A 15,282-nucleotide genomic window follows, 5' to 3' on the forward strand; every position below is an offset into this window, starting at 1 on the left:
CCCAGGTAAAAGATGATGTTGGCTCAGAACAAGGTGGTAATCAAAGTAGTGAGAAGTGATAGATTTTGGAAATATTTGAAGGAAGGGTCATCAGAATTCAAAGATGGTGGATCAGGGGTGTGAAGGAAAGAGTTAAGGATGACTCAAATGATTATGCTCTAAACAACTAGATATGGGGGATAATAGAGATGGAGGTTATCAGGAAATATTTTGGAGATGGAAAGTGCAAGGAGAGAGCAAGATTTCAGTTTTACACATGTTAATTTTGAGACGTGTATTAAGCAAAAAAGAGACAATATCACTAAACAGTTAAATATATGAATCTGGAGTTCAGAGGAGAGAGGTAAACTAGAAATATAAATATGGATATTTTCAAAATACAGAGTATATTTAGAGCCATGGTATGAATGAGACTGTCAAGAGAAAGTAGCAGGAGAAGACAAAAATCCAAGAACTCTGACCTGAGGAACTCCAACATTCAGAGGTCATGGAGAAAAAGAACCTGCAAAAGATATAGACGTAGAGAGGCCAGTGAGTTGCAAAGCAAATTACAGGGGTGTATTGTCCCAGAAAACAAAAAAACAAAGGTTCTCAAGAGGGAGAGAATAACCAACTCTTTCAAATGCTGCAGATAGACCAAGATGAGAACAGATAATGGACCAGAAAACTGGCATTTTCTATGAAGTGAAATCAAGATAGATATCACTTTCCATTTAATAAACTAGTTACTGAGAGAAGTGATTGTTCCCATGGTTACACTAAACCCCTCCCCAGAAATTGATATATATTATAGAAAGAACAACAGATAACTGTATGACATATTCCGTTTCATTTGTAAATGTATCAGCACAATTCAGCCTGTGATATGTCATGCAAATTTTTTTTTCCTCTTTTGAACATTTTTTAAAAGAGAACAAATTTGGAGTCTGGTAATGGCAGAGTGGCTTGTTTTGGACCAACTATCTCACAGATTAAAAAAAAATCTGGAGAGAATATTAGACATGAACTATTTGGAAGCATAATCTGCAGAGTATTCAAACTGTCAAAAGAACACAATCACACTAGGTGCAATCCATATTTATATGGCTTTTCCTCTGAAGACATTACCCAGGAAATTTGGTGTGAGGTAGCTAAAGCACAAGCAGAAATCTCAAATCATATTGGCTTGGGGTACCAGAGAATGGATTTGGGGCTTTCCAGAGCAGCTAAAATTTGAATGAATAAGTCCCAAAAAGAGGAGCATCACACAAAGGTGAGCCCCAATTTTTAGGTACTAACTCCCATTAAATACATAGATGACCTTTGAATTGCACATGTACAGAAAAAAAACAATAAGAAAACAAAAAGCAACAGAAATACGGCAGAAAATTGGAACAGAGATTTTAGCCATTGCTCACCATAAGGGCAACAGAGTTTGGAGGCTGAATTCAATAAAGTTACAGGATCTTCATAAGTATCTTAGACTTTCTATAGAAACTTCCAAAAGAGTATGCCTCAGGAATAAAGACTATGTCCAAGGATTTAACCTATGACTAAGGGTAAAACTGAATCAGACTCACTAACAAAGTATTAAGTGAAGGCTCTAAAAGTTCAAGATGATCTGGCTATAACTTAACTGTCAGCTAGAAAATAAATCAAAATATCTTTAGGAAGAAGATAAGAGAATTAAAAATCTCTTAAAATATCATCAGTGTTATCCATTATACAATCAAATATTACTAAAAGTGTGAATAAAGAGAAAAATGTAACACAAAGTTGTAAGAAATAAGTAAATAGGAATAGATACCATAATGACTCAGATGTGGAATAAGCAAAGAAGGATTATTAAAGGCTGTCAAAATTTGTTCAAAGACTTAAAAGAAAAGGTGGTCAAGATAAGTGGGCAAATTGGCATCCCAAGGCGAAAACTAAAACGATGAAAAAGAATCAAATGGAAATTCTAGGACTGAAAAGTATACTCTTTGAAATGAAAAATCAATGGCTTGGAGATGGTAAAAAAAAATGGTTAACAAAGTTGGAGACAGAGTGATACAAATTACCCCATCTGGGAAAAAAGTAAAGATAAAGAAAAATTTTAGAACATTATCAACCATGTTGACTGAACACATTTATAAAACACTGCATGCAATAATTTCAGAAAAAACATACTTTGAGGTATACACAGAATTTTAAGATAGATCAGTGCTGGACCATAAAATGTCTTAATGAATTTCACATATTTAAATCTAACAAGATTTCTTTTTTGGCCACAATGAACATTAGTTAGAAATCAACAATAATAGAATGTCTGAGAAACTCCCACATTTTTGGAATTTAAACAGCACATGACTGAGTAACCCATGGATTAAGGGAAAAATCACAGAAAAATTATAGAATACTTCAAACTAAGTGAACATGAAGAGAAGATAAAAATTCATGAGATGGAGCAAAAGTAGTGCTTTGGGGGACATTTATAACTTCAAATGTTTATATTATAAAGAAGAAAGATATAAAATCAATTATCTATAATTTACTGTAAGAAGTTAGCCAGATAGACTTAATTGATATTTATGGGATATTCCATCCATAAGCAGAAGAATACACTTTCTTCTCAAGTGAACATGGAACATTCTCCAGGATAGATCACATCTTGGGTCACAAATCAAGCCTTGGAAAATTTAAGAAAACTGAAATCATATCAACCATCTTTTCCGACCACAACACTATGAGATTAGAAATCAAATACAGGGAAAAAAACCTAAAAGAACACAAACACACGGAGGCTAAACAATATGTTACTAAATAACCAATGGATCACTGAAGAAATCAAAGGGGAAATCAAAAAATACCTAGAAACAAATGACAACAAAACCATGAAGATCCAAAGCCCATGGGACAAAGCAAAAGAAGTTCTAAGAGGAAAGTTTAGAGCAATACAATCTTACCTCATGAAACAAGAAAAATTTCAAACTACCTAACCTTACACCTAAAGCAACTAGAGGAAGAAGAACAAACAAAATCCAAAGTTAGTAGAAGGAAAGAAATTGTAAAAATCAGATCAGAAATAGAAACAAAGAAAACAATAGCAAAGACCAATGAAACTGAAAGCTTGTTCTTTGAGAAGATAAACAAAATACATAAAACTTTAGCCACACTCATCAAGAAAAAAAGGGAGAAGACTCAAATCCATAAAATTAGAAATGAAAAAGGAGAAGTTACAACAGACACCAGAGAAATACAAAGGATCAGAGGAGAATACTATAAGCAATTATATGCCAATAAAATGGACAACCTAGACTAAATGGACAAATTCTTAGAAACCTAAACCTTCCAACACTGAACAAGGAAGAAACAGAAAATATGAACAGACAAATCACAAGTAATGAAATTGAAACCATGATTAAAACCCTTCCAACAAACAAAAGTCCAGGACCAGATGGCTTCACAGGCTATTTCTATCAAATATTTAGAGAAGAGCTAACACCCATCCTTCTCAAACTCTTGAAAAAACTGCAGAGGGTGGAGCACTCCCAAACTCATTCCATAAGGCCACCATCACCCTGATACCAAAACCAGAAAAAAAATCACAAAAAAAGAAAATTACAGGGCTTCCCTGGTGGCAAAGTGGTTGACAGTCTGCCTGCTGATGCAGGGGACACAGGTTCGTGCCCCGGTCTGGAAAGATCCTACATGCCGCGGAGCAGCTGGGCCCGTGAACCATGGCTGCTGAGCCTGTGAGTCTGGAGCCAGTGCTCCACAACAAGAGAGGCCACAACAGTGAGAGGCCCACGTAACACACACACAAAACAGAAAATTACAGGCCAATATCACATGAACATAGACGCAAAGATCCTCAACAAAATACTAGTAAACAGAATCAAACAACACATTAAAAGGCATACATCATGATCAAGTGGGATTTATCCCAGGGATGCAAGGATTCTTCAATATACTCAAATCAATGTGATACACCATATTGACAAATGCAAGAATAAAAGAGCATGATCAACTCAATAGATGCAGGAAAACCTTTTGACAAAATTCAACACTGATTTATGATAAAAAAAATTCTCCAGAAAGTGGGCACAGAGGGAACCTAACTCAAGACAATAAAAGCCATATACGACAAACCTACAGCAAACATCATCCTCAATGGTGAAAAACTGAAAGCATTTCCACTAAGATCAGGAACAAGACACGAATGTCCATTCTCACCACTTTTATTCAACATAGTTTTGGAAGTCCTTGCCATGGCAATCAGAGAAGAAAAAGAAATAAAAGGAATCCAAATTGGAAAAGAAGTAAACCTGTCACTTTTTGCAGATGACATGATACTACACATAGAAAATCCTAAAGATGCTACCATAAACCTACTAGAGCTAATCAATGAATTTGGTAAAGTAGCAGGATACAAAATTAATGCACAAAAATCTCTTGCGTTCCTATACACTAATGATGAAAAATCTGAAAGAGAAATTAAGGAAACACTCCCATTTACCACTGTAAATAAAAGAATGAAATACCTAGGAATAAACCTACCTAAGGAGACATAAGAACTGTATGGAGAAAACTAAAAGACACTAATGAAAGAAATTAAAGATGATACAGGGGGGGACCTTGAAGATGGCGGAAGAGTAAGACGCGGAGATCGCCTTCCTCCCCACGGATACACCAGAAATACATCCACACGTGGAACAACTCCTACAGAACTCCTACTGAAGGCTGGCAGAAGACCTCAGACCTCCCAAAAGGCAAGAAACTCCCCACGTAACTGGGTAGGGCAAAAGAAAAAACAGAGACAAAAGAATAAGGACGGCACCTGCACCAGTGGGAGGGAGCTGTGAAGGAGGAAAAGTTTCCACACACTAGGAAGCCCCTCCGCGGGCGGAGACTGCGGGAGGCAGAGGGGGGAGTTTCGGGACCGCGGAGTAGTGCACAGCGACGGGTGCGGAGGGCAAAGCGGGGAGATTCCTGCACAGACGATCGGTGCCGACCAGCACTCACCAACCCGAGAGGCTTGCTGCTCACCCACCGGGGCGGGCGGGGCTGCGAGCTGAGGCTCGGGTTTTGGTTTTGGACGGAGCTCAGGGAGAGGACTGGGGTTGGCGGCTTGAACATAGACTGAAGGGGTTAGTGCACCACGACTAGCCGGGAGGGAGTTCGGGGAAAAGCCTGCACCGGCCGAAGAGGCAAGAGACTTTTTCTTCCCTCTTTGTCTCCTGGTGCGCGAGGAGAGGGGTTTAAGAGCGCTGCTTAAAGGAACTCCAGAGACGGGCGCGAGCCGCGGCTAAAAGCGCGAACCCCAGAGACGGGCGCGAGCCGCGGCTGAGGGCACGAGCCCCCGAGACGGGCGTGAGCCGCGGCTGAAAGCGCAAACCCCAGAGACGGGCGCGAGCCGCGGCTAAAACCGCGGACCCCAGAGACGGGCGGGAGACGCTAAGGCTGCTGCTGCCGCCACTAAGGGGCCTGTGTGCGAGCACAGGTCACTCTCCACACCCCTCTTCCGCGGAGCCTGTGCAGCCCGCCATTGCCAGGTTCCCGGGATCCAGGGACAACTTCCCCGGGACAGCGCACGGCGGGCCTCAGGCTGGTGCAACGTCACGCCGGCCTCTGCCGCAACGTCACGCTGCCTCTGCCGCCGCAGGCCGGCCCCGCACGCAGTGCCCCTCCTTCCCCCATCCCCCAACCCCCGGCCTGAGTGAGCCGGAGGCCCCGAATCAGCGGCTCCTTTAACCCCGTCCTGTCTGAGCGAAAAAACAGACGCCCTCCAGCGACCTACACGCAGAGGCAGGGCCAAATCCAAAGCTGAGCTCCTGTGAGCTGTGAGAACAAAGAAGAGAAAGGGAAATCTCTCCCAGCAGCCACAGAAGCAGCGGATTAAAGCTCCACAATCAACTTGATATACCCTGCATCTATGGAATACCTGAATAGACAAGGAATGATCCCAAATTGAAGAGGTGGAATTTAGGAGCGAAATCTATGATTTTTTTCCCTTTTCCTCTTTTTGTGAAGGTGTACGTGTATGCTCCTGTGTGACATCTAGTCTGTATACTCTAGCTTCCACCATTTGTCCTAGGGCTCTATCCGTCCATGACTTTTTTTAAAAATTCTTTTTCTTAATAATTAAGTTTAATTGTAATCACTTTATTATACTTTACCTTCGTTCTTTCTTTCTTTCCTTCCTTCCCTCCCTCCTTTAGACAACGAATCACCCCAAATTGAGGAGGTGGTCTCAGGGAGCAGGATTTATGATTTTTCCCCCTTTACCTCTTTTTGTGAAGGTGTATGTGTATGCTTCTGTGTAAGATTTTCTCTGTATAGCTTTGCTTCCAACATTTGTCCTAAGGTTCTATCCGTCCCTTTTTTTTTTCTAAATATTTTTTAATTCAATAACTATATTATACTTTATTTTATTTTTACTGTATCATCTTTCTTTCTGTCTTTTTTTCCTTCTTTCCCTCCTTCCTTCCTTCCTCCCTCCCTCCCTCCCTCCCTCCTTTCTTTCCTTCTTTGCTTCTTTCTTCCTTCCTTCCTTTCCTCCTTTCCTTCTTTCTTTCCTCATACTCCTAATAATTCTCTCTACTTTTTCTCCCTTTTATTCTGAGCCGTGTGGATGAAAGGCTCTTGGTGCTCCAGCCAGGAGTCAGGGCTCTGCCTCTGAGGTAGGAGAGCCAACTTCAGGTCACTGGTCAACAAGAGACCTCCCAGCTCCACATAATATTAAACAGCGGAAATCTCCCAGAGACCTCCATCTTAACACCAGCACCCAGCTTCACTCAACGACCAGCAAGCCACAGTGCTGGACAACCTATGCCAAACAACTAGCAAAACAGGAACACAACCCCACCCATTAGCAGAGAGGCTGCCTAAAATCATAATAAGGCCACAGACACCCCAAAACACACCACCAGACGTGAACCTGCCCACTAGAGAGACAAGATCCAGCCTCATCCAGCACAACACAGGCACTAGTCCCCTCCACCAGGAAGCCTACACAACCCACTGAAACAACCTTAGCCACTGGAGACAGACATCAAAAACAAAGGGAACTACGAACCTGCAGCCTGCAAAAAGGAGACCCCAAACACAGTAAGATAAGCAAAATGAGAAGACAGAAAAACACACAGCAGATGAAGGAGCAAGATAAAAACCCACCAGACCTAACAAATGAAGAGGAAATAGGCAATCTACCTGAAAAAGAATTCAGAATAATGATAGTAAGGATGATCCGAAATCTTGGAAGTAGAATGGACAAAATGCAAGAAACAGTTAACAAGGACCTACAAGAACTAAAGATGAAACAAGCAACGATGAACAATGCAATAAATGAAATTAAAATCACTCTAGATAGGATCAATAGCAGAATAACTGAGGCAGAAGAACGGATAAGTGAACTGGAAGATAAAGTAGTGGAAATAACTACTGCAGAGCAGAATAAAGAAAAAAGAATGAAAAGAACTGAGGACAGTCTCAGAGACCTCTGGGACAACATGAAACGCACCAACATTCGAATTATAGGGGTTCCAGAAGAAGAAGAAAGAAAGAAAGGGACTGAGAAAATATTTGAAGAGATTATAGTTGAAAACTTCCCTAATATGGGAAAGGAAATAGTTAATCAAGTCCAGGAAGCACAGAGGGTCCCATACAGGATAAATACAAGGAGAAACATGCCAAGACACATATTAATCAAACTGTCAAAAATTAAATACAAAGAAAGCATATTAAAAGCAGCAAGGGAAAAACAACAAATAACACACAAGGGAATCCCCATAAGGTTAACAGCTGATCTCTCAGCAGAAACCCTACAAGCCAGAAGGGAGTGGCAGGACATACTGAAAGTGATGAAGGAGAATAGCCTGAAACCAAGACTACTCTACCCAGCAAGGATCTCATTCACATTTGATGGAGAAATTAAAACCTTTACAGACAAGCAAAAGCTGAGAGAGTTCAGCACCACCAAACCAGCTTTACAACAAATGCTAAAGGAACTTCTCTAGACACGAAACACAAGAGAAGGAAATGACCTATAGTAGCGAACCCAAAACAATATATAAAATGGAAATAGGAACATACATATCAATAATTACCTTAAATGTAAATGGACTAAATGCTCCCACCAAAAGACACAGATTGGCTGAATGGATACAAAAACAAGACCCTTATATATGCTGTCTACAAGAGACCCACTTCAGAACTAGAGACACATACAGACTGAAAGTAAGGGGATGGAAAAAGATATTCCATGCAAATGGAAACCAAAAGAAAGCTGGAGTAGCAATTCTCATATCAGACAAAATAGACTTTAAAATAAGGACTATTAAAAGGGACAAAGAAGGACACTACATAATGATCAAGGGATCGATCCAAGAAGAAGATATAACAATTGTAAATATTTATGCACCCAACATAGGAGCACCTCAATACATAAGGCAAATACTAACAACCATAAAAGGGGAGATCAACAGTAACACATTCATAGTAGGGGACTTTAACACCCCACTTTCACCCATGGACAGATCATCCAAAATGAAAATAAATAAGGAAACACAAGCTTTAAATGATACATTAAACAAGATGGACTTAATTGATATTTATAGGACACTCCATCCAAAAACAACAGAATACACATTTTTCTCAAGTGCTCATGGAACATTCTCCAGGATAGATCATATCTTGGGTCACAAATCAAGCCTTGGTAAATTTAAGAAAATTGAAATTGTATCAAGTACCTTTTCTGACCACAACGCCATGAGACTAGATATCAATTACAGGAAAAGATCTGTAAAAAATACAAACACATGGAGGCTAAACAATACACTACTTAATAATGAAGTGATCACTGAAGAAATCAAAGAGAAAATAAAAAAATACCTAGAAACAAATGACAATGGAGACACAACGACCCAAAACCTATGGGATGCAGCAAAAGCAGTTCTAAGGGGGAAGTTTATAGCAATACAAGCCCACCTTAAGAAGCAGGAAACATCTCGAATAAACAACCTAACCTTGCACCTCAAGCAATTAGAGAAAGAAGAACAAAAAAACCCCAAAGCTAGCAGAAGGAAAGAAATCATAAAAATCAGATCAGAAATAAATGAAAAAGAAATGAAGGAAACAATAGCAAAGATCAATAAAACTAAAAGCTGGTTCTTTGAGAAGATAAACAAAATAGATAAACCACTAGCCAGACTCATCAAGAAAAAAAGGGAGAAGACTCAAATCAATAGAATTAGAAATGAAAAAGGAGAAGTAACAACTGACACTGCAGAAATAAAAAAAATCATGAGAGATTACTACAAGCAACTCTATGCCAATAAAATGGACAATCTGGAAGAAATGGACAAATTCTTAGAAATGCACAACCTGCCAAGACTGAAGCAGGAAGAAATAGAAAATATGAACAGACCAATCACAAGCACTGAAATTGAAACTGTGATTAAAAACCTTCCAACAAACAAAAGCCCAGGACCAGATGGCTTCACAGGTGAATTCTATCAAACGTTTAGAGAAGAGCTAACACCTATCCTTCTCAAACTCTTCCAAAATATAGCAGAGGGAGGAACACTCCCAAATTCCTTCTACGAAGCCACCATCACCTTGATACCAAAACCAGACAAGGATGTCACAAAGAAAGAAAACTACAGGCCAATATCACTGATGAACATAGATGCAAAAATCCTCAACAAAATACTAGCAAACAGAATCCAACAGCACATTAAAAGGATCATACACCATGATCAAGTGGGGTTTATTCCAGGAATGCAAGGATTCTTCAATATACGCAAATCTATCAATGTGATAAACCATATTAACAAATTGAAGGAGAAAAACCATATGATCATCTCAATAGATGCAGAGAAAGCTTTCGACAAAATTCAACACCCATTTATGATAAAAACCCTCCAGAAAGTAGGCATAGAGGGAACTTTCCTAAACATAATAAAAGCCATATATGACAAGCCCACAGCAAACATCATCCTCAATGGTGAAAAACTGAAAGCATTTCCACTAAGATCAGGAACAAGACAAGGTTGCCCACTCTCACCACTCTTATTCAACATAGTTTTGGAAGTTTTAGCCACAGCAATCAGAGAAGAAAAGGAAATAAAAGGAATCCAAATCGGAAAAGAAGAAGTAAAGCTGTCACTGTTTGCAGATGACATGATACAAAAATAGAAAATCCTAAAGATGCTACCAGAAAACTACTAGAGCTAATCAATGAATTTGGTAAAGTAGCAGGATACAAAATTAATGCACAGAAATCTCTGGCATTCCTATATACTAATGATGAAAAATCTGAAAGTGAAATCAAGAAAACACTCCCATTTACCATTGCAACAAAAAGAATAAAATATCTAGGAATAAACCTACCTAAGGATACCAAAGACCTGTATGCAGAAAATTATAAGACACTGATGAAAGAAATTAAAGATGATACAAATAGATGGAGAGATATACCATGTTCTTGGATGGGAAGAATCAACATTGTGAAAATGACTCTACTACCCAAAGCAATCTACAGATTCAATGCAATCCCTATCAAACTACCGCTGGCATTTTTCACAGAACTAGAACAAAAAATTTCGCAATTTGTATGGAAACACAAAAGACCCCGAATAGCCAAAGCAATCTTTAGAACGAAAAAAGGAGCTGGAGGAATAAGGCTCCCTGACTTCAGACTATATTACAAAGCAACAGTAATCAAGACAGTATGGTACTGGCACAAAAACAGAAAGATAGATCAGTGGAACAGGATAGAAAGCCCAGAGATAAACCCACGCACATATGGACACCTTATCTTTGATAAAGGAGGCAGGAATGTACAGTGGAGAAAGGACAGCCTCTTCAATAAATGGTGCTGGGAAAACTGGACAGGTACATGTAAAAGTATGAGATTAGATCACTCCCTAACACCATACACAAAAATAAGCTCAAAATGGATTAAAGACCTAAATGTAAGGCCAGAAACTATCAAACTCTTAGAAGAAAACATAGGAAGAACACTCTATGACATAAATCACAGCAAGATCCTTTCTGACCCACCTCCTAGAGTAATGGAAATAAAAACAAAAATAAACAAATGGGACCTAATGAAACTTCAAAGCTTTTGCACAGCAAAGGAAACCATAACCAAGACCAAAAGACAACCCTCGGAATGGGAGAAAACATTTGCAAATGAAGCAACTGACAAAGGATTAATCTCCAAAATTTACAAGCAGCTCATGCAGCTCAATAACAAAAAAACAAACAACCCCATCCAAAAATGGGCAGAAGACCTAAATAGACATTTCTCCAAAGAAGATATACGGAATGCCAACAAACACATGAAAGAATGCTCAACATCATTAATCATTAGAGAAATGCAAATCAAAACTACAATGAGATATCATCTCACACCAGTCAGAATGGCCATCATCAAAAAATCAAGAAACAATAAATGCTGGAGAGGGTGTGGAGAAAAGGGGACACTCTTGCACTGCTGGTGGGAATGTGAATTGGTTCAGCCACTGTGGAGAACAGTATGGAGGTTCCTTAAAAACCTACAAATAGAATTACCATATGACCCAGCAATCCCACTACTTGGCATATACCCTGAGAAAACCAAAATTCAAAGACAGTCATGTACCAAAATGTTCATTGCAGCTCTATTTACAATAGCCAGGACATGGAAACAACCTAAGCGCCCATCATCGGATGAATGGATAAAGAAGATGTGGCACATATACACAATGGAATATTACTCAGCCTTAAAAAGAAATGAAATTGAGCTATTTGTAATGAGATGGATAGACCTAGAATCTGTCATACAGAGTGAAGTAAGTCAGAAAGAAAAAGACAAATACCGTATGCTAACACATATATATGGAATTTAAGGGAAAAAAATGTCATGAAGAACCTAGGGGTAAGATAGGAATAAAGACGCAGACCTACTGGAGAACGGACTTAAGGATATGGGGAGGGGGAAGGGTGAGTTTTGACAGGGCGAGAGAGAGTCATGGACATATACACACTAACAAACGTAGTAAGGTAGATAGCTGGGGGGAAGCAGCCGCAAGGCACAGGGATATTAGCTCGGTGCTTTGTGACAGCCTGGAAGGGTGGGATGGGGAGAGTGGGAGGGAGGGAGACGCAAGAGGGAAGACATGTGGGAACATATGTATATGTATAGCTGATTCACTTTGTTGTAAAGCAGAAACTAACACACCATTGTAAAGCAATTATACCCCAATAAAGATGTTTAAAAAAAAAAAAAAAAAAAAAAGAAGCAGACCTACTAGAGAATGGACTTGAAGATATTGGGTGGGGGAAGGGTAAGCTGGGACAAAGTGAGAGAGTGGCATGGACATATATACACTACCAAACGTAAAATAGATAGCTAGTGGGAAGCAGCCGCATAGCACAGGGAGGTGAGCTCAGTGCTTTGTCACCACCTAGAGGGGTGAGATAGGGAGGGTGGGAGGGAGGGAGATGCAAGAGGGAAGAGATATGGGGACATATGTATATGTATAACTGATTCACTTTGTTATAAAGCAGAAACTGGCACACAATTGTAAAGCAATTATACTCTAATGAAGAAGTTTCAAAAAAATTAAAAAAGAAAAGAAAATACTTATTCCTGTGCCCCATCAAAATAAATAAAGAAAGAAAGAATTAAACTAAAAAAAAAAAAAAAAAAAAAAAAGATGATACAAACAGATGGTGAGATATATACAATGTTCTTGGATTGGAAGAATCAACATAGTGAAAATGAGTATACTCTCCAAAGCAATCTACAGATTCAATACAATCCCTATCAAACTACCAATGGCATTCTTCACAGAATTAGAATAAAAAATTTTACAATTCATATGGAAACACAGAAGACTCCGAATAGCCAAAACAATCTTGAGAAAGAAAAATGGAGCTGGAGGAATCAGGCTCCTGGACTTCAGACTATACTATGAAGCTATAAAAATCAAGGCAGTATGGTACTGGCACAAAAGCAGAAATATAGATCAATAGGATAGAAAGCCCAGAGATAAACGCATGCACATACGGTCACCTTATTTCTGAAAAAGGAGGCAAGAATATACAATGGAGAAAAGATACCCTCCTCAATAAGTGCTGCTGGTAAAACTGGACAGCAACATGTAAAAGATTGAAATTAGAACACTCCGTAACACCATACACAAAAATAAACTCAAAATGGATTAAAGACCTAAACGTAAGGCTAGACACTATAAAACTCTTAGAGGAAAACATAGGCAGAACACTCTATGACATGAATCACAGCAAGATCATTTTTGATCAACCTCCTAGAGAAGTGGGTATAAAAACAAACATAAATAAATGGGACCTAATGAAACTTAAGAGCTTTTACACAGCAAAGGAAACCATAAACAAGACAACACTCACAATGGGAGAAAACATTTGGAAACAAAGCAACTGACAAAGGATTGATCTCCAAAATTTATAATCAGCTCATGCAGTTCAATATCAAAAAATCAAAAAATCCAATCCAAAAATGGGCAGAAGACCTAAATAGACATTTCTCCAAAGAAGATATACAGATTGCCAACAAACACATGAAAGGATGCTCAACATCACTAATCATTAGAGAAATGCAAATCAAGACTACAGTTTTTTTGTTTTATTTTGTTTTTTGGTGGGGCTAATGGTGGACTCTGGGAGGGCTCACGTCAAGGAGTAGTTCCCAGAACTTCTGCTGCCAGTGTCCTTTTCCTCACGGTGACCACAGCCACACCCTGCCTCTGCAGGAGACCCTGCAACACTAGCAGGGGGAAGAGAGTAAGAAGCCTTCAAAGAAACATTGCCCATGACCAGAGAAGGAAACAAAATGTGCAAGGAGAAGCCATTCTGCTAGTCTTAAGGTCATTCTCATCAAGAGTTGCTGTAGAGGCCTTCCAGGAAGATGTTGGAAGAGTAAGACGCGGAGATCACCTTCCTCCCCACAAACACATCAGAAATACATCTACATGTGGAACAGCTCCTACAGAACATCTGAATGCTGGCAGAAGACCTCAGACCTCCCAAAAGGTAAGAAACTCCACATGTATCTGGGTAGGGGAAAAGAAAAAAGAATAAATAGAGACAAAAGAATAGGGACGGGACCTGCACCAGTGGGAGGGAGCTATGAAGGAACAAAGGTTTCCGCACACTAGAAACCCCCTCACAGGTGCAAACTGCAGGTGGCGGAGGTTGGGAGCTTCGGGGCTGCGGAGAAGAGCGCAGCCACAGGGGTGCGGAGGGCAAAGCGGAGAGACTCCAGCACAGAGGTTCGGAGCCGACCAGCACTAACCAGCCCAAAAAGCTTGTCTGCTCATCCAACGGGGAGAGCGGGGCTGGGAGCTGAGGCTCGGGCTTCGGTCAGAGCGCAGGGACAGGACTGGCGGCGTGAACACAGCCTGAAGGGGTTAGTGCACGACGGCTAGCCGGGAGGGAGGCCGGAGAAAAAGTCTGGACCTGCCGAAGAGGCAAGAGACTTTTTCTTCCCTCTTTGTTTCCTGGTGCGCGAGGAGAGGGGATTAAGAGTGCTGCTTAAAGGAGCTCCAGAGACGGGCGCGAGCCATGGCTAACAGCGCAGACCCCAGAGATGGGCATGAGACACTAAGGCTGCTGCTGCCACCACCAAGAAGCCTGTGTGAAAGCACAGGTCACCATCCACACGTCCCCTCCCGGGAGCCTGTGCAGCCTGCCACTGCCAGGGTCCCAGGATCCAGGGACAATCTCCCCAGAAAAATGCACGGCGCACCTCAGGCTGCTACAACGTCACGCCGGCCTCTGCCGCTGCAGGCTGGCCCCGCACTCCGTCCCCATCACTCCCCCCGGCCTCAGTGAGCCAGAGCGCCCGAATCAGCGGCTCCTTTAACCCCTTTCTGTCTGAGCGAAGAACAGACGCCCTCCGGCAACCTACACGCAGAGGCGGGGCCAAATCCAAAGCTAAACCCCAGGAGCTGTGCGAACAAAGAAGCGAAAAGGAAATCGCTCCCTGCAGTGTCAGGAGCAGCGGATTAAATCTCCACAATCAACTTGATGTACCCTGCATCTGTGGAATACCTGACTACACAACGAATCATCCCAAATTGAGGACGTGGACTTTGAGAGCAAGATTTAATATTTTTCCCCTTTTCCTCTTTTTCTGAGTGTGCACGTGTATGCTTCTGTGTGAGATTTTCTCTGTATAGCTTTGCTTTCACCAATTATCATAGGGTTCTATCCATCCATTTTTTTTGTTTTCGTTTTTGTATTTTTATACTCTTTAAAAAAACTTTCTTCTTTATAATTTTTTTTTATTTTAACAAT

The sequence above is a fragment of the Phocoena phocoena genome, chromosome X (assembly GCF_963924675.1).
Source record: "Phocoena phocoena chromosome X, mPhoPho1.1, whole genome shotgun sequence".
NCBI lineage: Eukaryota > Metazoa > Chordata > Mammalia > Artiodactyla > Phocoenidae > Phocoena > Phocoena phocoena.